We start from the raw sequence: 22,524 nt of genomic DNA, 5'->3' as shown, positions 1-22,524 counted from the left end.
GGCAGCCTGAGAACAAGCTGTACCTAAACTCAGTACATATCCATCCATTTTTTGGGGGCTTTCACTTTCTAAACCACAGATAATAGAATCTTTAGGTCCATCGAAAGCAAATTTTTCAATCACGTGTCTAAACATACTCTAATACTAAATACTTTAAACTTAATGAGTTTCCTTTTAAATGCTAAGGTGAACAATTGGGATTTATAAATAATTTGCTCCAGAACAAACACTCACCCTTATGATCCATGTCTGATTTAGATTTTTTTTTTTAAATTCTTTCCCTTGTTATGATAATTGAGTGTGTGTGAGCACTTTTATACAGAAAGAATCATCGAGAGATGGATTTTAGGACCAAAACTAAAAATGTTCTCTATTTCTCTCCAAATGTTCACTCCACAGCAGTTTCTGAAATCAGTGCTGTCAGAGTGTCCATTATTTATTGTAAGTCTTCATGTGCTATATTAAGTTTTACTTGACGTATGTTTGCTGATTCATTGCTATTGCTGAAGTCACACTTTCGCTTCTGTTTTTAAACTTTTACTGATTTAGCTGTGCGGCAACACTGACCCACATACTCAAAACATCTAAAATCAGATTTTTGCTAAAAGCCAAACTTAGTTTCTCGACTTCAGGACACCATTTCTTCAGGACGGAGATGCATAAATGCAAGTAATTTCAGTTGTAAGAGACAGAAGCTGACAAGACTGAGGTGCAGACAACAGTATTGTAAGTGAAACGATCTGAGAAATGCTGTTAACGTGTCAACACATGACGGTACATCAGATACTGTTAGTACCGTCGACTCCACCCACCCATCAACTGCTGAAGTCAGTTCAGAGCAACTTAAACTATTCACAACAATCAAATGGAAATCCACGCATTTCAGTCATGCTTGCACATTAATGCTCAGTGTATCAGTGTAACATCTTTACATCATTAGAGAGGTTCCTATAGGAACATGTGGTCATTAAAGGCCTTTTCTTCAAATCCTACAGTCTACATTAGCATCATCGGCTCCACAGAAAATAAGGCAATCACCCACATTCTTCAAGCTTCCAAGATTGCTGACATCGATTCAAAGGCCACTGAGGGGTCATCGACCGTCTCCGTGTACTGCTGTTAAACCACGTCCGTCACATTTTCACTATCCCTGATTAAATCTTCATGCTTGTGAAGCACATTGAAATCTGATACGTAACGAGATAGAAACTCAGCGTTTCGGTGACACCGACAAGTAGGTCCCAGATTGCGATTCACGGATCTCGGAGCCAGAATCTGAAGCATTAATAATGCGAGTTTGGTTGAAGCTTAAATGCTTAAGACGCACAGCTTTTATAGTTAAAACCGCCAAACTGCCAACACGTCCTCTGCTGATGATCTCCAGATTGAGTGGAGCACCACTGAGTGGAGGCCCGCAGATAAAGTGTTTGGCACTATAATATGCTGAAATTCATGCGGTAATTGCTGTCAGATTTCAGGGTAGCAGGCCTCTGCGTTCCTGCGAAGGTGTGGACTCTCCTGTTTTCCCACTGGGAGCAGTTGGGAATGTGTGACCTTTTCCATGGATCGCTGTGTTTTCAGACCCTGGATTGACTCACTGGAAATATGCCTGCAATTGGTCGAGACCATTCAGAGATGCACAATGACAATAATAATCCTGAGGCATCAGCAAGTTGGTGCTGCAAGACGATCCGTGGATTTTTAGGAGGGAGGAAACGGCCTTGTTGGGAAACTCCCGTCACAAAAAACTAAACCAAAAAAAAAAAAAAAAAAAAGAAAAGAAAAATTGGCAGTGCAATAAGAAACGAGAAACATAAATGTCTCCACTGTTTCTCCAAACCTCCCTATGGTATGCACTTTAATAATCACGCATAAATCTGAAAGTTGGATGGCAAAACTCATAGCATAGAAAAAAAAAAACTGTTGTTCAGGACGGAGGGTAGAGACATGGAAAATTATAGCTGGGAAAATAGAAGTTCAAAGTAGAGGTTGATTACTTGCTTCTCGCTCAAGAGCATCTCGAGTCGGGGAGATGTATTTTCTTTGGTGTGTTCTGTACAACATCAATAATAAAGAAACATTTGTGGCACTGTGTTCGAGGCACGTACCCAAATCGAATCAGAAATGGCACATTGTGGTAACCTTAATCAAACTTACAAATCATTTCAGACTGATCAACCCGGCCGGAATGCCCGGGAAAGAACAATACTTGACAGGCTCAATTTAAGTGATGGCTTCTCCAGTCTGACGTTTTATTGACATCATGCTGGGTCTAATTGAGGAGGGGGGTTTCTGTAACTCAAACCAGATGGGCCACCAGCTCGTGAGCTAACAACCCCCGGCCCCCCTCCCCAACCTCTTTCCACCCCCTCTCACTGCCTGTCTCTCACTCTCTCTTCAACTTACAGAAATATTTTTGGCTCAATGAAATACTTAACTATGAAATAAAATGTCGTAAAATGACCTATTTACATTGATTGCGGGAATTTGATAGCGCCCCATTAATCATAAAGAGACGTGAAGCTGGCATGGGAGAGAGAGCGGTGAAAGTATCATCTTTACAGGCCGAACTTCATGGATTTTACATCACATTTTCTTTTTTGGAACAGACTTATAAAAGCCTTTAAGGGAATACTTTCGCATTTTTTGGGGAATACGCTGATTTGTTCTCTCGTCGAGATGCAGATGGAAACGTTGATAGCATTCATACCTGAATCCGGGCTGGACTCTCGCTCCACATGGAAACGAGCCTCAATTCAAATCCTTTCTGTGAACAGATTGCATGTTCTCTCTGGGAGTACATGGGTTCTCTCCAGATACTCCGGTTTCCTCCCACAGAGCAAAAACATCATGCGCACGAGGTTCTAATTCATTATTATCCGTCTCTGTCTGCTCTGTGATGGACTGTTGCCTTGTATTCGCATGCAGTCAGTTTGAATCACATCCAATGACCCCACATAAGGTGAAATGCTCGAAAATGGATGGATCTATTATACATATGAAGATGAATACCGCAAATCTACGTTTACTCTGTGAACTATGAGTTTCACTTACCTTGTGTAATCAACTCGGTGTCTCGGTTGAGGTTCTTTCTGGTTCAAAGCAGGTAAATGTTCTTCCTCAGAATCAAATCACCCGCATAAGAGAAATAAAAACATAGACACACAATGTTAAAGTGCATGCTTAGTCCCACAGTAAGGTACAGAGCACTACCATTAAACCGAGCGAGCGCTACAACACAGGCTGTTCATTAGACACATGGATTTAATGAGTTTGAGAAGCAAACTGGCTGTTAGAACTAAATTGGTGGGTTCGCATGGATTTCTTTAGAACCAGAATGGGAAATCTGCCACATCAGCAAAGCACGCTCGTGTGCAGATATTTTTTGAAAAGACATCAGAGACTCTCTGGTGTCGTAACAACTACAGTCACCGGCAGACTTTGAAGGCGAATGAGTAAGTTCTCCATCTGCTAACAACATTCATGACACAGAACGGAGCCCCCTCAACAACAAGGTCTGAGAGAAAACACGAAGGTCTCAAGAATCAAATTAGGCTTTCCTTGGCAGTCGTTTTAATAAACATGACAAAAGGATGGTAATCATTAGATTTTGGCTGTGTTTTGGCACATTTACTGTAATTTTTGCACGCAGAGTTTTATTGATCTTTAGTGAAGAAGATAGACTGGAAAGAGGATGGAAAAAAGACATTCAACCTCAGTATTTATAAACTAATCAGGAAGAAAGCATTGGAAATGTAGCAAAGTGAAAAGTCAAACGACGTTAAGACCAAACGTGCAGAATAGGAACACGAGCAGAGAGAGACAGAGAGGTTAAACGGCATTTTACTTCTTCATTTGTGAAGTTTATATTATCTGTATCAATTTGATCACATTGAAAAATGTGGTCATTTCCCTCTGGGTCACACACCGCTGTGGTCCGCACTCTCACCTCACAGAAAAAGCCACAATCCGAGTCCAGCTTGGAGGCCTTTCTGTGTTGAGTTTGCATATTGTCCCTGTGCGTATTTCGATTTTCTGTGCGCACTCTAGGAACCTCCCCACAGTCCATAAAAGAAGCAGTTGAGGTTAATACATGTCATGAATTCTTTCTACTTTCTTACTTTTTCAAAAATCCTGCACACAAAACAAAATGACTAAATGACGGTGATGGTGCAGTTAGGTTTGGATGCGCCGTCGACAGGTTTCCAGAGACGTATCTCACGCTTTTCAGTACTTTTGTATAACGTGCCCTTGTGTGTTTTTTCCAACAATACCTCAAGCCACTAGACTTTTTTTTTTTTTTTAAGCGAACTGTGTGACTCACTGCAGCGGTTCTCTCAAACTATGTGACCTCGTTGCCCTGCATCGGTTTATAGACTTTACAGTCCAGAGTGGATGGCCTCCAGCTCGCCGATGGTGTGAGAGTGTGTGAGGGGACTTATTGCTTCCTTCACGACACCGTAATGCCAAGATGCAGTATGTATGCCGGCTCACACACACGGCAGACATGAGCTAGTTACATCTATACCGGGGAAAATGTGATGTGGACTGACTATGGAACACAAAAAGCCTGTGAGGCGTGGGCATGCAAGCCCCATGTCAGCTTATGCACACACACACACACACACACACACACACTCTGTGCCCTGGAGGAAAAATACAACTTTTTGTTTGTCTTGGAGGCTTTAATGAAAGTGGAACCATGTTCCCATACAACAAGAAAAAGCTTTTCTTTTTCTCTATTTAAATCTTACCGTGTATTTTCTTGTTAAATCGGTACTATAAGGAGCGACTTCCTGCACCGAGCGACGGAGTACGTGAGCTGGCCGGGGCAGGCGGCGGGATGACGTGAAGAGAGAAACAATCAGCAGTTTGTGTACCTGTTGTGACTGAGTTGACGCTGGGGCCGAACGGTTGCGTTTGTGTGCTCGAACATACCCAGGAGCTATGACTATCCTCATTTCCTCGTTCTGCATGTGGTTGTCTGTGTGTGTGTGTGTGTGTGAAAGCGCCATATGAATAGAAGTTGGGTTTATTGTACTGCCGAGAAGATTACAGTGTCAGTTTCACTCCTCTGTCACAGAGCTGGGAACCACCACAGGGAAGACACAAAGCTATTTTTGGAACAGCTCACCTCTGCCTTGAACAACGCATTTTGGATCAACGCTTCTACGCAGAATCGTCCCCTCAATTCTTTTTTTTTTTTTTCTTTTTCTTTTAATTCCATGCAGTTAAATGAGTTCACTGGTTAAGAAGGGTGCTGTTTTCCCTCTCTGGGCTTTCCGTCCCGTGTTTGTCTGCGTATGCGGTTTTTCTCAAGGTACTCTGGTTTCCTTCCATACTCCAAAAACACGCACTTGAGGCCAATTGGTGGCTCTAAAAATGCCCGTAAGCATGAATGTGTGTGACTGTATCTCTGAGCTGACCTTGTGAGGGTGTATCCCACCGCCACCTAAAGCTGGGATCAATTCCAGCCACTTACAAACCTACAATGTATAAACTATTTTTTGTCTTTTCTGTGTATTGAATAAAATAAATAAAATAAGTTGCATTTCCTGTTTCTTTTTTATGGTTTCATGTACATGTCTGCCTTAATTTTATCGGATAAAATCATCAGATCTTTATTTTTATTTTGATTAGTGACCATTTCATTTTTTTGTCTGACGTGAATGGAAAGAAAGCTTTTTGTTTTTAGGAGAAGACTTTTACTCCTCATGTTTTTAAAATCCTGTGTCATGAGACTTGTGCGCCTGTCTCTTCCCGCAGACAGAGACGTTGTTCGTTCCTACAGCTTTACAGCCATTTTGTTTACATTCTACATTAAACACTGTGTGGACGGGCTAAGTGACGATACGGCGGGGATGTTTGTTCAAGTAAATACACACAATTGCAAAATCACTTTTTAAATGCAGTAATGTCATTATAATTTACAGAAGTAACAAGTAACAAGTAACTAATTACTTTAAATACTTTTTTTGAGAAACTACCCCAACATTGCCAATAAATATGATCAATTTACATTTTAACAAACACGCATCCAGTCAACAAAACTTAGTATGGGAGAAAAAATGATTTAACTGTGAAAACACTGACTCTGCAAGATAATAGCAGATCATCACACAAAAATATTTAACAATTATTATTCTTATGTTTCACTAACAAAGTCATTTACACATTGACTGCTGTGTTGTAAAATACTCTGCAAGCCCCACAAAGTGAGGGCGATAATGATAAACTGTCTTCCAAATGGCACGTTTATTTTCCCCCTGCACTGTTTCTCCCTTCAGCTTTCTCTTCATCCCTTCTATTTAGCCTTCCCTCACTTTCATCTGCACACACAGCTTTCATCAACGCATCAACTACCACTTTCCCTGCGCTCAATAACACGAGAATCCAGATTGTGCAACTGTCTGTCAAACCAGTTTTTTTTTTTTTTTTTCCCCGGCACTATTTAAAATACCTCAGCGCGGAGCTGAAGTGAAGAAAGACCCTCCCCTCCCGGTGACTCACTCCGATACGTGCGTAAGCAGCCACTACAGACCTGAGAGTAGTATTCCATTACTCCTACCATTATTATTGTCTTCATCGTCACTATCAACATCGTCGCCATAGCTGCTGCTGCAGTGCCAGCTTCCTGAGCCAAGCTGCGAGTGCTAAAAAACAGAACAAGCCGCCGTATCAGCCCAATTAGATCAAAATATACACGAAGGAATGAAACATTTAAGTATTTCGGTTCTTCTGCTTTCTTTCCAGGAGTGCGCGGTTGAACGTGGGAATAAAGTGTGAAGCTGCAGTCCAGTGGTGAAACAAGCCAGATGGAGGATGTGGCGAGAAGTGGGGGACGAGGAGCAAGTTTTAAAGAAAAAAAAAAGAAAAAAGAATGATATAAGTGAGGAGAAAGCATGTGCAGGCGAGCAGCAGGTGTTGAGGACACAGCGGCACGGCCCGGGTCAGAGACGGATCATTGTTGAGGGGGTTTTCCGTTGAGTCTGGGGTCTCAGTAGGATTACGTCATTCTCGCAGCCCCATTAAGCCATAATGAGGGTGTTACCAAAATTATAAAGTCAAACTGGACATTGCCAGCAACACTATTACACTTGGCTTCGTGAAGTATCAGAGCTGTCAATGTATCTTTTTATCAATATGAAACATAATTTTTGCATAAAGTCTGAAACTGTTAAAAAAAAAAAAAAAAAACTGAACAAGAATGTATAAATTCTTTGTAGATCGAACAAATGTGGCACCGTCTGCTGTCGGGACATGTTCGATGGGCTCGGAGGCACAGAAACCACGTCAGATGCCATCATGAGAGAGGAGCCAGGGCATCAGGCCAAGGGTAAACTTGACGATAATGTGCGTGTTGATCTGCTGTACACGCCCTCTGCCCACAGATAGGAGCAGCCTTTTATCTTAAACTATACACACAAGCTCAGTTACAGTGACAGCACAGGAAAAAAAAAAAAAAAAGCTTCACAGAGCAGTGAGAAAATGCTGACCAAGCATGTGCCGTATGGAAAACAGCAGGGATTAAAGATACTGCGAATGCATGTGTCTCCCCTATATTATTAAATCATTACCAAAATGCAATTGAAGACTCATTCTGAACCCATATCTTAAAAAAAATGCTGGTAGAATGGTAGACCTTTGTTTCAGTCATTTAATTTTACAGTAGTATTGAAGTGACTCAGTTGGTAAAGTGAGCTGGTTTGATTCCCATGTTGTCTTTTCCATGTGTCCAAGAGTCCTTAGGCAACCCTCTGAACCTCGAGTCTCCCTCATTTTAATAATTTTCTCGTTCCTTTGCTACTCTATTTTAAGGATCCATCAAAATGCTGTTTCGGAAAGGAAAAGAAGGCCAAGTAAATGTTGCAAAAATCCTCCACTTACAAGAATAAAGTTGCATATTAAGAGAAACACTAATGGGCCTGACTACTTGTTTCTGAACGAAACGCTGCCAAAGCAGTTATTTCTGTTCACTCCTCCATAAGGTATGCTATTAAGCTCAGTCTCAAAAGCAGTCCTTTTTCTGAGGGCGACGGCCCGAGCCACAAAAAATGTGAGAAACAGAGACAGTTTTTGTCACCGACAGGAGTAATTTGATGTTTATCACAATTTCACTGCGCCACTTGGTCTCCACGCTCCGCGGTGACCAGCTACAGCGCATAACGCAATCATTTCTGCAGTAGGGAAATGTGAAAGCGGGACTTACAGAACGCCGGTCTCGTCTTGCAGTTTGATCAGATAAGGCTGCAGAGCGCAGTGACAAAACGCACCTGAGGAGCTTCTCAAAGGGACCTTTTGTGACGCCGTCCCCTTCGCTGTCTCCACAAAACTAATAAAAGTGCCCAGAGCCAAGGTCCATTTCTAAAACACACACAAGCAAGTAATCATTGGTAAGTAATTGGTTGGCATAGCGTTACGGTACAAGGGCAGCATGGCCATTAAAAAGACATTTCCTGTTTGAGTTCCCTGATGCTTCGATTGATAAGCACAAAGACACTGTTTTATATGTCAGAGACTGCAGGCGGCCATCTAAAAGCAGACAAGTTTTATGATAAAAACTGAGCTTTGGGAAGGTGTTCAACAGCTTATTTAGGTCACAGCTAAATGTACAAATAAAATAGTCCAACAAATAAAAGTGTTTTGTTTTTTTTTGTTTTATATGGCCTGAATTGGGCAGTTCGAGGTCCAGTTTTCTCAACTTTACCGGCCGCTCGATGGCCTTTAAAAAAATTATAATAATTTGTCATGAATTACAGGAAAAACATCCTGCTGAGAAGTTATTCTGAATTCCTACTGGGAAGTGTTTGGCTCCACATCTCCAGCCATCATGTCCATTTTAAAACCAAGATGGCGACGACTGACAGGACTTATTGATTGTTTCAAACATGAGCCCCAGCTCGTTGACGTGCTGGCTCGTCTGACTGACTGAACCCACGGCGCACTCACAAAAGCCACAGCGAATGTTGAAATGTGGCATTACAGTTTGTACACAACCCCAAATGTCAGCCTCGTGGTGGTGCCAGAGAAAAACACAGCGTTCGCCAAAGCCGTCGGTATTATTCTCAGAAGGCCCGGAGACGTCTGTCGAAGCTGTTTAAAGACTCATTCAAATCAAACAACGGGATCACACACAGAAATATACTGTTCAAGAGTAAGCTTTAAAAGTTTAGTGCATTTAATACTACAGACAAAGATCTGTGTTCAAATCAGTTTGGAAAAGGTGAATTTTTGATGTTGGTGCTTTTGGAAACAACAGAAATCCGCTGCAGCAAAACACAAAGTGGATTTCAGGAAAAGTGAGTACAGGGAAAACCCATTCAGGCACACCCAGGGAAAACATGCAAACTCCACACAGAAAGGCTACCAAAGTCAAACTGGCCTTGAACCAATGACCTTGACCTATGAGTGCTAAGCATTAAACCACTGTGGAGCCTAAATCCTGACTACAGTGTATCCTGGGTTGTGTCAGTAACGCTGTTGGTGGTGTGGATGACATGACGCTAAAGCCTGAATTAACCTTAAATCAGACCGACTTTCACCACATCCCAGGATAAACTGTGTGAAGGAGCTCCAGTCTGGCTGGAGAAGGTGAGCAGGGATAATGTGGGTCAAAGAACCATGACCTCATAACATTGTGCTATCAGCCCCGGAGTTATGCAACGACCCCAGCGCCACCCATGGTGGCCGGCCCGGAGAGGAAGCGTCGAGGACAGACAGATCCCCCCGCCGCCTCTCAGGGGGCCGGCGGAGAGACAGGCCAGCACTCAGATCTGATTTCGCAGGAAGGAAAGGAGAAGGGAGGGGAGCGCGGGATAAGAGCGCTGCCGCTGCTTTATTTTATCCTTTCTCTCTCATTTCACTGTGACCCGGGCCGGCGTTATGAATGCCACAGAGGTGGAGTTATTACGCACACAAAGCCAGGCCAGGTCTAATCTTGCTACTATTCTGTTCGGTAACAATGCAGGGCTCCTTTCACGGAGGCCGCGGCCCGCAATTCAGATAAGTTCGGTTCAAGACAAACAGAATGAAGACAAAGTTATGCAACGCCTGGAGCGACTGCTGCCGCTCCGGGCTGATTGAAGTGGTTGATTAAAGCCCCGAGCCTGATAGAGCTGGGGGGCGCGATGATGCTTCAACACTCCTGCATTCACCCCCAGGCACTCAGTCTTGTCTGTTCGCTTTCACTTTCCTCCGCTGTCACTCACTCCGTTTCTTCTTCACCGACTCGCAGATGATTTTGGAGTGCGTGTCTGCCTGTCTGCTGTAGGCCAAGGGGCGCCTCTGTCTGGCTATAAAAAGACAATTACTACAACAGGAAGCTCCTGTCAGCTGGAGAGGGATACACACAAGAAGGGCCCGGCCACGATCGAGGAATGTGCACACACCCATGCGCCTGCCTTCACACACACACACACACACACACACACACAGGCACCTGCACACAAGCTGGAGAGAGAGAGAGAGAGAGATCAACACCCACCGGTGCCTACAGACGCACCAACAGAGCAACGTTCATGCGGTGCTTGCAAGTCTCTCGTCCCCTCCCTCATTTTTCCGCCGTGACGGGGCACTTCATCACCAGACAACACACACGATCCCTCCACCCACAGGAGGACGCGGCGCCCCGTGCCAAGGATTTGTCACTACGCTGGCAGAGGATGTGGACCCACGCCCTCCTGGCCGGCTATCAAGCGCCGCAGACTTCACTACCTGTCTGCCGGTTCGCCCTACGCAGCGGCGGCAGGTAATATGTGGAGGAAAGCACAAATTGGGAATTTCTCGTTCTGGCTTATTTGCCAAGCAGACTAAATCCGATCTGAATACGCAGCCTGGAGTGTGAGAAGTCGTCTGAATAGTGGAAACAGCAGAAAACAACACAGATTTTGTCCTAAAACATCTTTTCTGTATGAACTGAAAACTATTCAAGCAAAGGGGGAAAAATAAAATCTTCAACTTAACACACTAACCCTACTGATGGTGAATAAATATTTCGACATTGTTCATTCAACGTGGATGTGAACACCCAAAACACTCTTCAAGCTGAAAGTCAACACTTCAGCTTCACAGTCACTGTTTATTTCCTATCTCAGCCGCTGGATTAGAGCCAAAACAATGAAAGTCTTATCATTGTCCAAATACCAGCACACTGCACTCTTTAAATATATATATGTTTCTATATATTCATGTATGATCGTCATAAACTTCACGAACCATCAATATGCCTTTGAGAGAGTAATGAAAAGCTCTTCTTCTTTCTCTCACAGTAAGGACATCCACTGAAGAGGCTCCTTTTTTTTTGCGATTTTAACAGTTCTTCGAATGAACCATGCGATCACTGGCACACTTATTTTTCTTCCTTCGTTAATGACTCTTAACTTCTGAAGCCAGGCTTATAAAAGGGAATTACGTGTCTTTGAACTAAGCCCCTGGGTTTTTTTGGGCTTTACTTCACATTGTGTCACATCATGGCAATCAAACCCTAAATTATATAATAATCAGTCAACTGGGAACACTTTGTTCAGTAGCTGTTGCTATGTGGACTTAAAGTATATTTATATTTAAAAATATATATATTTAAAATCCACAGAACAAGGTATAATATGAAAACTGACAATGAGCTGGTATTCACAGTTCTTCTGCTTCCTAAATAACATGATCATCATATTTTCTGCCTTGTCAAGGTCAAAGGTCCTCCTGCAAAAGGAAGCAAAGGCTGGAGGCAATATAGGTAAATGAGTGCACGAGGACTGACTCCATCAGCTTCCTTCACGTCAACTTTGGGCTCTGCCAGTGAAAGTCAGGTGAGTCCTGCCGCTGCACTCGGCACAAGCCGAGCGCTGATAAACGTCTCGGAGACGAGGTGAAGTCACCTCTGGCTCTTATCTTAGATACACTGCACCGACATCTGTTTTCCGCTCGTTGTCGAAACCACTGAATCCATCCCATACTTAACATCTGTCAGCTCTCAAAAGAGCAGATGTGGGACAGCATAGGACATACACACATGTAGAAATACACAGGTGAGGCAGTGATATTAAGCTAAACTCTGTGGTAATATCCCACTCCTTAATACCTTTGTTTATCATTCTTCCACTGGCCTACTTTCACCCACACTATGACTCACCACTGGCCAGGTATCTGATAAAGACTCATTGTATTTTCCATCACTTCAAGAAACTCCACCTGGTTTTGTAAGCTGGTTGTTTCCTCACAAATCTGACTGATTCACGCAAGAACATATTTTATTTCATATGCTGTCACCGCGAACTTTGTATTTTTCTTCACTGTTGTCACAACATCAAATTATGCTGATACGCTTATCACTTGTGGACTGCGTGGGAGGTTTGTCGCGCAGTTTTACTGCAAACAAGGAGCCCATTCAAAGTCCAAGAAATAACACAGGGTTTACCTCAATGATAGCACAATTAAGAGAGTAAAATGCTGAAAGAAAAAAAAAAATCCTGCTGCTGTAGCATTCACGAGTAGAGATTAGATTAAACACCCTATCACATGTGGCGTTCTGGATTTCCTTTGAGCTGAATCACTCATTACAGCCAGTTCCACAGGTAGTCGATGACCTGCATACCGTACAAAAGGAACAACACAGCACGATCATTCAAATACTTTTCTACCTTGGTCCGTCATGACTGACACAGCAGTAGGTATCCGCTGGCATGTTGGATCACACGTGCAAAAACAGTTACATTTTAAAATTTAGCTCTACCTCGAGATTATCACGCATCAATTCCATCAGATTTCAACATTGCAGTTTCTGACAATGACAAAAAAGAAATCTGCAGAACTAGTGACGTTTCACCAGCCTGATTCGCGCGCCTTGTGTAGCAACAGTAATCGGGTGATGACTAACTGAGAAGTGGGAAACGTCCCACTTCCATCTGAATGTGGTCAAACTGGAAAACTGTGAAGTTTCAGAGAGTTCCCAGAGGTTTGACGTCACGCCGCATGGCAGCCGGTTTTTCTTTTGCCACGTCAATAAAACGCATTCAATCAGAATTTATGAACTGTGTCAACAGCACAAAAAAAAGTAATATCCGTACATCAAATGTGAAAATAAAATTTCATTCATTGTACCCCACTTTTGGTTGACTTGTGTGATGATGAACTCGTTTTTTGACCCGGACAGCGGCGCTGCAGCAGACGGCAGGTTGCTTGTTCGGTGAGTTCATGCGAGAACTTAAAGTGGGAAACGCTGCACCCAGCTAAATACTGCTGGAACAGGTAACTCCTGAAAACGCTTCGAAAAGTCAGATAGGTTTTATAAGAATTAACCTGAACAAATCCCAGATGATCCCATCAGATCTTTCTTTAAAGCCGAATCTCCCAAACCAACACGCGAGCACGACTCAGACTCTGCCAGATACACGTCTGTGGGACGACGGGTGGAGAAGACGAGCACATAGCATTGTTATCATGACAAAAAGTTGGTCCCCCTTGCTAATCTGGATGAAAATTTGTACATAAAATAAGATTTGTAAAATTGTGGCAAAACTCTCGTGCAAAAAAAAAGCCAATGGTGACGCCGCTTGGCTGTATTTTCAGCACTTCTTTTTGAAAGAGCAGAATTTTCAACTATGAATATCTTTGCAAGCATTATCAAATTTTAATATTGTGTAGCAGACATTTTTACACATTTGAAAACCTAAAAACAGACAAACTTTAGGACGACTTTTGCAGATTCTGGTTCACAAAATCACAAATTCTTTCAAACACTGACAAATCAGATTCAGGTGTTGAACCACCAATCTTATGAGAAACGCTACATGTTGCAAATGACTTGATACATTTTTTCACCAATGCAAAACATGAAAACAAAAGCCTCTCTTCTTCAGTCTTCTTTAGTTTTCAGTATTGCCAATGTTCTTGTATCCTCATCTCCATCCTTCTCCTTCCTGCTCATCTCTTCTTCTTTCCTCCCTCCTTCCACCCCCCCCCCCCCCCCCCCCCCCCTCCTCCTCCTCAGTCTGATCCTCCTCCAGTGTAAACGTAACAGCGAGTGTCCATCCAAAGCTCTGACTGACTGCAGAAAACCCCAGGGGATGCCGCATATTTTCACCCAGCCCTGACGTGCGCACATGTACACACACACACACATGCACACACACACACACACCATACCCCTCTCAGCTGCCTGTCTAATCACCACACCCATCTGCTTGACATCAGGCCGTGATGTCATCATGGGACCGACGCTGGCACGCCGTCCACTGCAGCTTCGTCGTCAGCATCATCATCGTTTGGCAGCGGCCGGCGATCCTCGAATGGGAGGCAGCTGGATTGTAACAATTCCTTCATCCTTTGCTCATGCTCGTGCTCGTGTGTGTGTGTGTGTGTGTGTGTGAGTGTGTGTGTGTGTGTGTGTTGGGGGAGCGGGGGGGGGGGGGGCTAAAAGACGCAATTGCTCTAATTCAAACAATCTGAGCCAGACGGAGCTTGATTTTCTCTGGCCACACTGTCCTGTTTATAAAGCCCTCGCTGGGCAGATTCGCCTCGTGTTTGTCAATATTTCAGCTGCTAGGTAAATGTTACGGTCTTATTAGAGAGGGAAAGAGGAGTGGAGTGTGAAGCTTGCCAAAGAGATAGGGACCTGCAGGAGTGTGAGAAGAGAAATCTGTCGGTGTGGACGGGACGGGACGGGACGGGACGGGATGGGACCGGACAGGAAGGGGTGGGGTGGTGAGGGAAATGCAAAACATGGCATGTAACAGGACAGGACAGGACAGGACAGTGTCACAGGCTGTCAGCAGAAAGGGCGGGCTCGAGGCAGGAAATGTGGCGAAAAAAATGATGACCGGCCAAAAACTAGAGAGACGGAGAAGGGAAATTTTGAAAACCAATTCAGTCAAGGTGTGGATGTGTTAAAAGGAAGGAGAGAAAGAGAGAGGTGAGGATTGGCGGGTGGGTTTGGGGACCTTTGTTTTCTTTTATTTAATTTCTTTGCTGCAGCTGCAGGAGTAACATAAGAGTATGTGACGTGATGAAAAACACACCCTCATCCCAATGCGACAGAACAGGTCAAAATGGCACCATACCACTGGAGGTTACAGCTTGGCTTTATTTCCAACTATTTGATTCCCTATATTTGTTGATTTAATCTCTTTTTTTTTTTTTTTTTTTTTAAGAGAGAAGTTTTAGTTTGGAAACTTTAAACAATCAGGAAAGCCCCATTGTGCACCGCACTACAAAGCACATGTGCAGGCTTTGAAGTAACAAAGGCCGAGATGTCTTATTATAACAGAGAGCGTGACTTAATTATAGTTGAACTCGTACATCAGTTAACTCACAAGAGTCTGGTGATCTCCTTAAAAAAATTCCACTTTTCTCCAGCTTTTCTTCATCACTGACAGAAACGCCAGTTCAAATTAGAGAGGCGGTCATTTATTTGTGGAAAGATGATTGACTTTGTTTACCAGTTCCTCTACACAGCTGGATTCAAGACTCCTGCTTTCTTCTGTTTTTGATTTCCATATGACTTCATTAATGTCAACAGATTACCACCTCTTTAACCCTTTATCATGCAAGTGAATCCATCTGGTATCGTCTGCGTTTCTCCCAAACTAAAAATGGAAAGTTCATGTCAATCACAGAATATATAATAAACGAGTTGTCCTGGATGGACCCAAAGAATGAAAAAAGCTAATCAATTCACCTCATTTCAAAATAAAAGTAAAGCAAACTGTCAAAGTAAAGTAAAGTAATGTATTTTTTTTCTCCAATCTCCACAGGCAATAAATAAGGTTTTAAGTAAAACCTGAAGTAAATCGAAGCAGTCTGTGCTCCAATATCATTTATCAACCTCATATTCTAATGTTTCAACAGGATGTGACAAATGGATTATATAACCTTCACGACATCGGGAACAAGAACAGGATTCATTCATCCATTCATGCATCTTCTGCACTATTTCATCCAGGCAAAGGTCACAGAGCGCTGCGGCCAGCTCCAGCAAACAACAAAGTCAGTACAGAGCCGATGACAACTCATCGCAATAGAAAATATTTCATTCAGTGAAGTTTTTGGTGTTTTACATCATGATCTCTGTTTGATTTTGAACAATTTCACATTTTCTACTAGGTTTTGTTCCAAATAAATGGCATATTATACAGTATATTATGAGCCGGAGCAAACAAGAAAAAAAAAAAGTCTCAGCAAATCCTTAAATAACAACCTGTTGGGTTAAATTTCCAATTTCCACATATTTCAGTCAGTGTCCACTAAAGGGTTAAGCCTGAGGCTGTTTTCTTAAATTTCCACCTGAGAAAACATCCCCAAATTCAGACAGTAACAAGTCTGAGGCCAAAATGAGCAACCTCTAGGCTCTGAGGATAAGGGTCGCCCGGGGAATTTTAAGAACACAATAAGTTTCATTGTTCTCTTCATCAGGCTGAAGTGAGACGTGACAGGATGTCACCACCGACGGCTATAAGGACCGCAAATGCTAAACTTTGGATTCGGCCATTATTGTGTTGCGTCATTAAAACACAATATCGCAAAGAGAGAGTTTTGCTTTGAGTTGGGACGATGGGAATTGGCTCCGGCTCGTTCGAACCAACTGTTCATAAAAGCAAGATCGGGAGAAACCGCAGCACTCTGGTGCCTGATCGCTGAGTGTATTCCCTCGAAACAACCACAGCGTTACGACACACCTGGAGCCCGGCCCGGGGAGAGACGGACGGACGGACGGACGGACACACACAGAAAGACAAATGGATGAGCCCGTAACCTGGAGGTCTGCGACCGCACCCCCACTTTCTCCACTGTTTGACATTCTCTGTGTCCTGCTGTCAGGTATTAGAGCAAACATCATGCTGCTATTCCTCGCAGATTACCTCCAGATGTTGTCATGTATGACTCCCATGAACTAAAAGCAATATACCATTTTGCCAGGCATATAGTGTGAGAGATCGTCTGTATTTTCCTTTATTTCTTTTAGTGCCTTTTCAAGCTTTACCTCACCCTGCAGAAATCCACACACACACACACACACACACAGAGAAAAGTGGTTTTGAGAAGACGATGCACATCTTTCTGAATAACTGAGGTAGGTTTCTCAGCTCAAGGACCTTGGCCAACAGCCTTTAACCCACTTAAGGGTGTAGAGGACTAAAGCATGTAAATCTGATGCAAATCTGATGATCTGAAATATTCGCTTTCTGCTTGAGAACCTCGCTGCCGCCAGAAGGAAAACTCTGCATGTACTGTACTGTACTCAGCCGATCTGGACGGCCGGAATCACCGGCGATGAATGTTTTACATTAGAGCAATAAAGTGTGCTGGAAGAACCCACACTGGATCAATAGAGCAGGGCAGCCTGCCAAACCATGTCATTAACCGCATATTAATTCTGGCAGCAGCCGCTGAGCCACATTCTGATCGTGGTGGTTTCTAGAGGAGTGTTTACCAAAACAAGACTTACAGCGCTGCTTTAGTGGTTTCGCAGAGCTATCCAGTGACGTAGGAAACCTGGACATATTACCGACTTTATGTACGTATGCAGAAATGTGAGGTCATAGCAGCCTTGTAAGTGTACTTTCTCACCAGAGTGTGTTATGCTGTGGACTGTTTCCCAAAGAAAATTCAAGCCCGGTCCTGCAATGTATCAAAACCACAGGATTTTTTCTTTTCTTTTTTTTTTTTTTCTTTTAAAGGCAGCTCTGCTCCAAACAATAAGAGTGTGAAAAGCTGGCAACTGGAAACTTGCTTTAAGGCACTTTTTACTCCAGCAAGATCACATGTACTATTTATAAATATAACACAGTTGACATGGAGATGTACTTTACATGGACTCTCAGGTTAAGCTTACCACAAACATATGAGCACCTAATGGATTTAACATCAGCAATGTATTGAATATCCTCCATACAGTCGCCGCTTTCCTCTGCAGCTGATATCTGATTCTTCTCACTTCAAATATAAGACATGTGTCAAAATGTTCCTCTCCTAATTGACCCTTAATCACATTTGCTGAACACACAGATGTCTGGGGGGTCCGTCCAGCCCGTGTCCCCCGAGGGTCTCGTGTTTGCTCTGTGCTTTCAGTCTTATAGAGATATAACTCACTAATGCACTTTATACTCCGTTTTCTCTGAATGTGTACGGACCTCCAAAAATAAATGGCTCCTTTTGTTATCTTCGCCCTTAAAAAAAAAAAAAAAAAAATTACCCCGCCAGATGTATTTGAACATTCTGCAACTTCATTTCACGCTTGTGCCCCCCATTCAGTCTCCGTAATTTATCTCGCGAAATGTTGTCCCACTGTTTAAGACGAGCTGTCACTTCAGAGTGCTGCCTCAGCAGAAAACCCGTCTCTTTCTATATATCTCCAGCGTCATGCATTAAAGTTTTATGCATGAAAAAAAAAAAAAAAAAGAAATGTTTAAGGGATGAGTTTGGGATTTGAAAAAGTAAAATATTCACACTCTGGACAAAGAAGATGTGATCGGAAAAGTTACTTTCACTCAGTCCGGAGGTTCAATCCCGAGTCGAGTGGGTAAGAGTTCATGCTGATACTTATCATTAGCTGATTAAGACGTATGATGACCTTGACCTTTGTCAAAATCCAAACCACTTGTGGCCAAAAGAAAACACCAATAAAACTGATCTTATTAGCCTTCGCGCCAGTCTAATCAGTTAAAACAGTACAAAAAGCCCTCTTTGTCAGGCCTATTTTTTCATAAAGTCTCTCTCATAAGTGTGAGGTTTTATCATAAATAAACCATGAAACAATATTTATTGAGCTGATAAAATGGCAGCGTGAAAATACTGTATTTAAATGGAAGAAACACGTTGTAAAAGTCAATATGTTTCAGCTTATTTTTACCACAATGTAAACCCAGTGAGTTAAGGTAGTTTTTTTTCACGCCGTTTGATTCCAGTCGCTCTGAAAGTGTTTAAACACCGAAAGGCAATAAGTCAATCGTTTCTTTATTAGGTTTTTTTTGGATCAAAACATTAAATCTAAGCGAGAGAAAAGCTGCGTAGACTTACAGTGACTTTTTAAACTCTGTTCAAACGCCGGCCTTTAAAAAAAAACAAAACAAATAGGGAACATGAGTTAAAGCCCTATTTCCTATGAACTTTTTCACAATCGCGCAGGCAAACTGAATCATTGGCTTCAACTTTCACCTCGGCTGCATCTCTGACATCAGCGCTCAGTAAACCATCGGGAAGAATTTGGCAGCTCGTGTCTGGCTCTAATTAGGAGTCCGCACTGTTACGAACAGAGAGGCACAGGGAGAAGTTCGGAGGGGAGGAGGGAGGGGTAACCCTGCAATCCGAGATGTGCAGCTCCTCTCTCATTGTTAAGTGAAATGTTTCACTTGTCTCTCTGCGACTTTCAGACGATCCCCCGTCCCGCGATTGCGCCGGCGTTCACGAAAAGTGACGGCTGTACGTCTCCCGCCGCTTTGGGATTACGTGAAGGAAGCGGCCGGCGGTTTTCACACTGGAAAGTGAGGGCGTTGTGGTCGAGCTGGCGAAGGGGTGGAAAACTCCTAAACGCCGCTGACCTGGGTTTAACTCATACCAAGAAGTTTTCTGCTGTGATGGATGTTAGAGTTTTTTGGAAAAAACATATTTAATCTTTTTTTAATCCTTTTGCCATTATCTTAACCTCGGTTTTATCAGGGATAGAGTTCCTCAACCATAAACACAATCCAATTCCAATTGTTTCATTAGTCTAACCAGAAATCCCCCTTTTTTTAACGCTTGTGCTGAAATCTTTGCTGCAGGGAAGAAATCTTACATGATTTATATCAACAGCACGCAATCATAAGAATTTCAGAGTGTATCATGTGCACATCATTAGTGCTGTAATATCCGCTAGCTGGAGCGCAGCTAACGGTTCAAAATGTTCTCTCGCAGTTGTTTTTCACTCCATAACGTTTGGAGCGACGCAGTTTTGTCTTTAGAGCCGAGCGGCATGTGAATCTGTTTATGTGAACCCGATATTTAGAAAGCAGTGTCCAATAAAACGCCGTGTGATCTGCAGGAATACAAGTTGGAAACAGTAAAGTCGTGTCATCAGGAGAAACACACAGATATTGCAAACAGTCACGAGTAAATACATGGAGAATGTTGCGTTTTTTGGCTTTTTTGGGGACGAATGAATTATAAATGTCTCAGTGAAAACATTTGAAAGTAAAAAAAAGAGAGATGATCAGAGACGTACTTTATTCCAGGAGCCAAACAAACATTTAAAAGGTGCACTGATAATTAACCTTGAGTGTGAATTATGTGAATTTTAAAAAAGTAATGTGAGTTTCCAAAAGAAATGAGCATTTCCTCCTTCCAACTAAAAATGTGTTACAATTTAATACTGGGTAAGATTTTCAAATAAATTAATGTCTCAGTTTGGACATCTGAAGTCATGGGTTTGTAACATTTTCCAATTACTCTTAATATTATGAATCATATCTCATTGTTTTGGGGCACGCCCAAAACGGGCTAACACCCTCGGCTCGGAGGAAGGAATCACCGGTTCGATTCCAGGCTCAGGGTCTTCCTGTGCAGTTTGCATGTTTTCTCTGGGCATCCATGGATTGTATCTGGATCCTACTAAAACTAATGTATTACCATTACTTTTGGCATGCTTGACTGTGCTGACTGTTAGCTTTATTGTTTGTTTTAACATTTCAAACCTCCTGTTTACTGAAGAAGCTCCTCATTAATCCTGAACCCGGCCGTGCTGCAGCAACATGAAAGATGTCCGACCCTGAGTGCCACCACACATCTTTCTACAGTGCTGATATTATGTATTTGCATTATAAACATCAGCTTTATCCGAGCTTTGCATGTCGGTCGTTGAGCTCAGCTGTTTTGTTGGCACGTCTTTAAAAGCAGGTGTTCTGCTGAGATCTGCACGGCAGCCTCACTGTAACCTCCCAGCAGCCCCTGCCTTTAAGACTTAATGATGGCTGATTAACTCAAAAAGTTGAAAAAAAACAACAAAAAAAAAAACAAAAACATTTAACTTCAGACTCTCTGATGAAACTTCGACAGAAACGAATGAGCGAATGAGTCACCGGACCTCTGGAGGGCACGTCTGGTCCTGGAGGACCACGGACCTGCATGTTTTCAAAGTCTACCTGCTCCAACACACACAGATTTAAAGACTGTGTCATTATGAAGCTCTGCAGAAATCCTGATAACGATCTACATACAACAACATGCTGCGTTGCAGCAGGACATCGAAAATATAGTCACCAAACAATGCCCACTTCTTTTTGGAAACACATTCTCAGACATTACATCAAATCCAGATTATAGTTATATAGATAGAGCAGCAGTAAATACTGCCAGCTATAAGAGAAACTTTAATGAAATGATAACGGTAGAACATTGCAGTTTAAGTAACACTACGTCTCCTATTGTATTCAGGACTATTTCTTAAAATTCAGGACCCTTACACAGGATTAGCGAGTAACCCACCAACACTCTGCCTAAGTAAAGGTATGATTACTATAATGATATAATGTGTAACCGCCTCCAATTTCTACCCCCCCTTGACACAGAAAGATTGATGGTGGCCAGTCAGACTGTTCCCAGAGGAATCCTTTGAAAACCCCTGCAACAATGTTGATACAACAAAGGTTCATTATAACTTTTACATAATAAGCTGTCCAGTAGGATTGTGAAAATGATTTATTGCGTTTCAAGGAAAACATTCCTAATTCGTAATAAACTGCAGCAATTTCAGAGCGCGCCACTCCATCTGAAACGGCTTTTAGTACACCAGACACAATGTCTCTGACTAAATAAATTAGTATTTGCAAACAATGATTTTCTCTGAGGGCTTTCGCCACAAGAATTTGATGGAATTCTTCTATTAATCCTGGTGAGACACCAAACTTCAGACAGCACAAATATCACTGGAAGCCAGTGTAAAGTCCTAGCTGGGGTTCTAAGTGTGTGTGTGTGTGTGTGTGTGTGTGTGTGTGTGTGTGTGTGTGTGTGTGTGTGTGTGTGTGTGTGTGTGTGTGTAGATTGGGGTGGGGTTGGAGCAGTGCTGATGAAAAAGACGGACAGATGTTGCTGAACTCCTTATGGTGCGAATTCTGACTGCAGTATCTGTTTTGCTGCGTGCGCCACATTTCTCTCAAGAGTTGTGTAAGCGCTGGCGTTTGAAACAAGAAGCTGCATTTGAACAAAATCTCCCATCCAGTTTTTTGGACGGGATCGAACTGTTTTCAGCGTGAAATTTTTTGGCATCTCCTTCCTTTCGCTGATTAAGAGTTTCAGCCAGTCATCGGAGAAATCAATCACTCTGATCGGCCGCTGCCGCTTCATCCAAGTGTTGATCGGACTCCGCGAATCAGTTCGCAGATCAGCTAATTATCCATTGTTTGAAAGACACGGATGGAGGCTCCCCTGCTGAGTGAAACATGGCTTCAATAACAACACCAGTAACGATTTGACAACCGTCATGGCCGCCATCTGAAATCGGCACATTCTTGGCTCCACGCGGCACCTTGAAGCATCTCTACCTCTTATGATATCTCTGAA

General features: G+C 42.8%; 1 protein-coding gene across 5 annotated transcripts in view; it reads right to left on the bottom strand.

Moving 5' to 3' along the window:
* Nucleotides 1–22,524, bottom strand: part of klf4 (Kruppel like factor 4) — a 42,620-nt gene that overhangs the window by 10,529 nt on the left and 9,567 nt on the right. Inside the window, exons 1-2 of one of the 5 annotated variants that reach the window (XM_030084805.1) lie at nt 8,210–8,358; nt 3,055–3,115 (exon numbers count right to left, since the gene is read on the bottom strand). The exons of 2 other annotated variants lie outside the window; for them this stretch is intronic. The gene's annotated coding sequence lies outside the window, so the exon portion shown is untranslated. 2 more of the 5 variants (XM_030084807.1, XM_030084804.1) reach the window with 2 other exon arrangements.

This window comes from Salarias fasciatus (assembly GCF_902148845.1).
Source record: "Salarias fasciatus chromosome 7 unlocalized genomic scaffold, fSalaFa1.1 super_scaffold_4, whole genome shotgun sequence".
In the NCBI taxonomy this organism is placed as follows: Eukaryota; Metazoa; Chordata; class Actinopteri; order Blenniiformes; family Blenniidae; genus Salarias; species Salarias fasciatus.
Note: the sequence above shows the minus strand (reverse complement) of the source record. Positions and strands in the feature narration are given on the sequence as shown.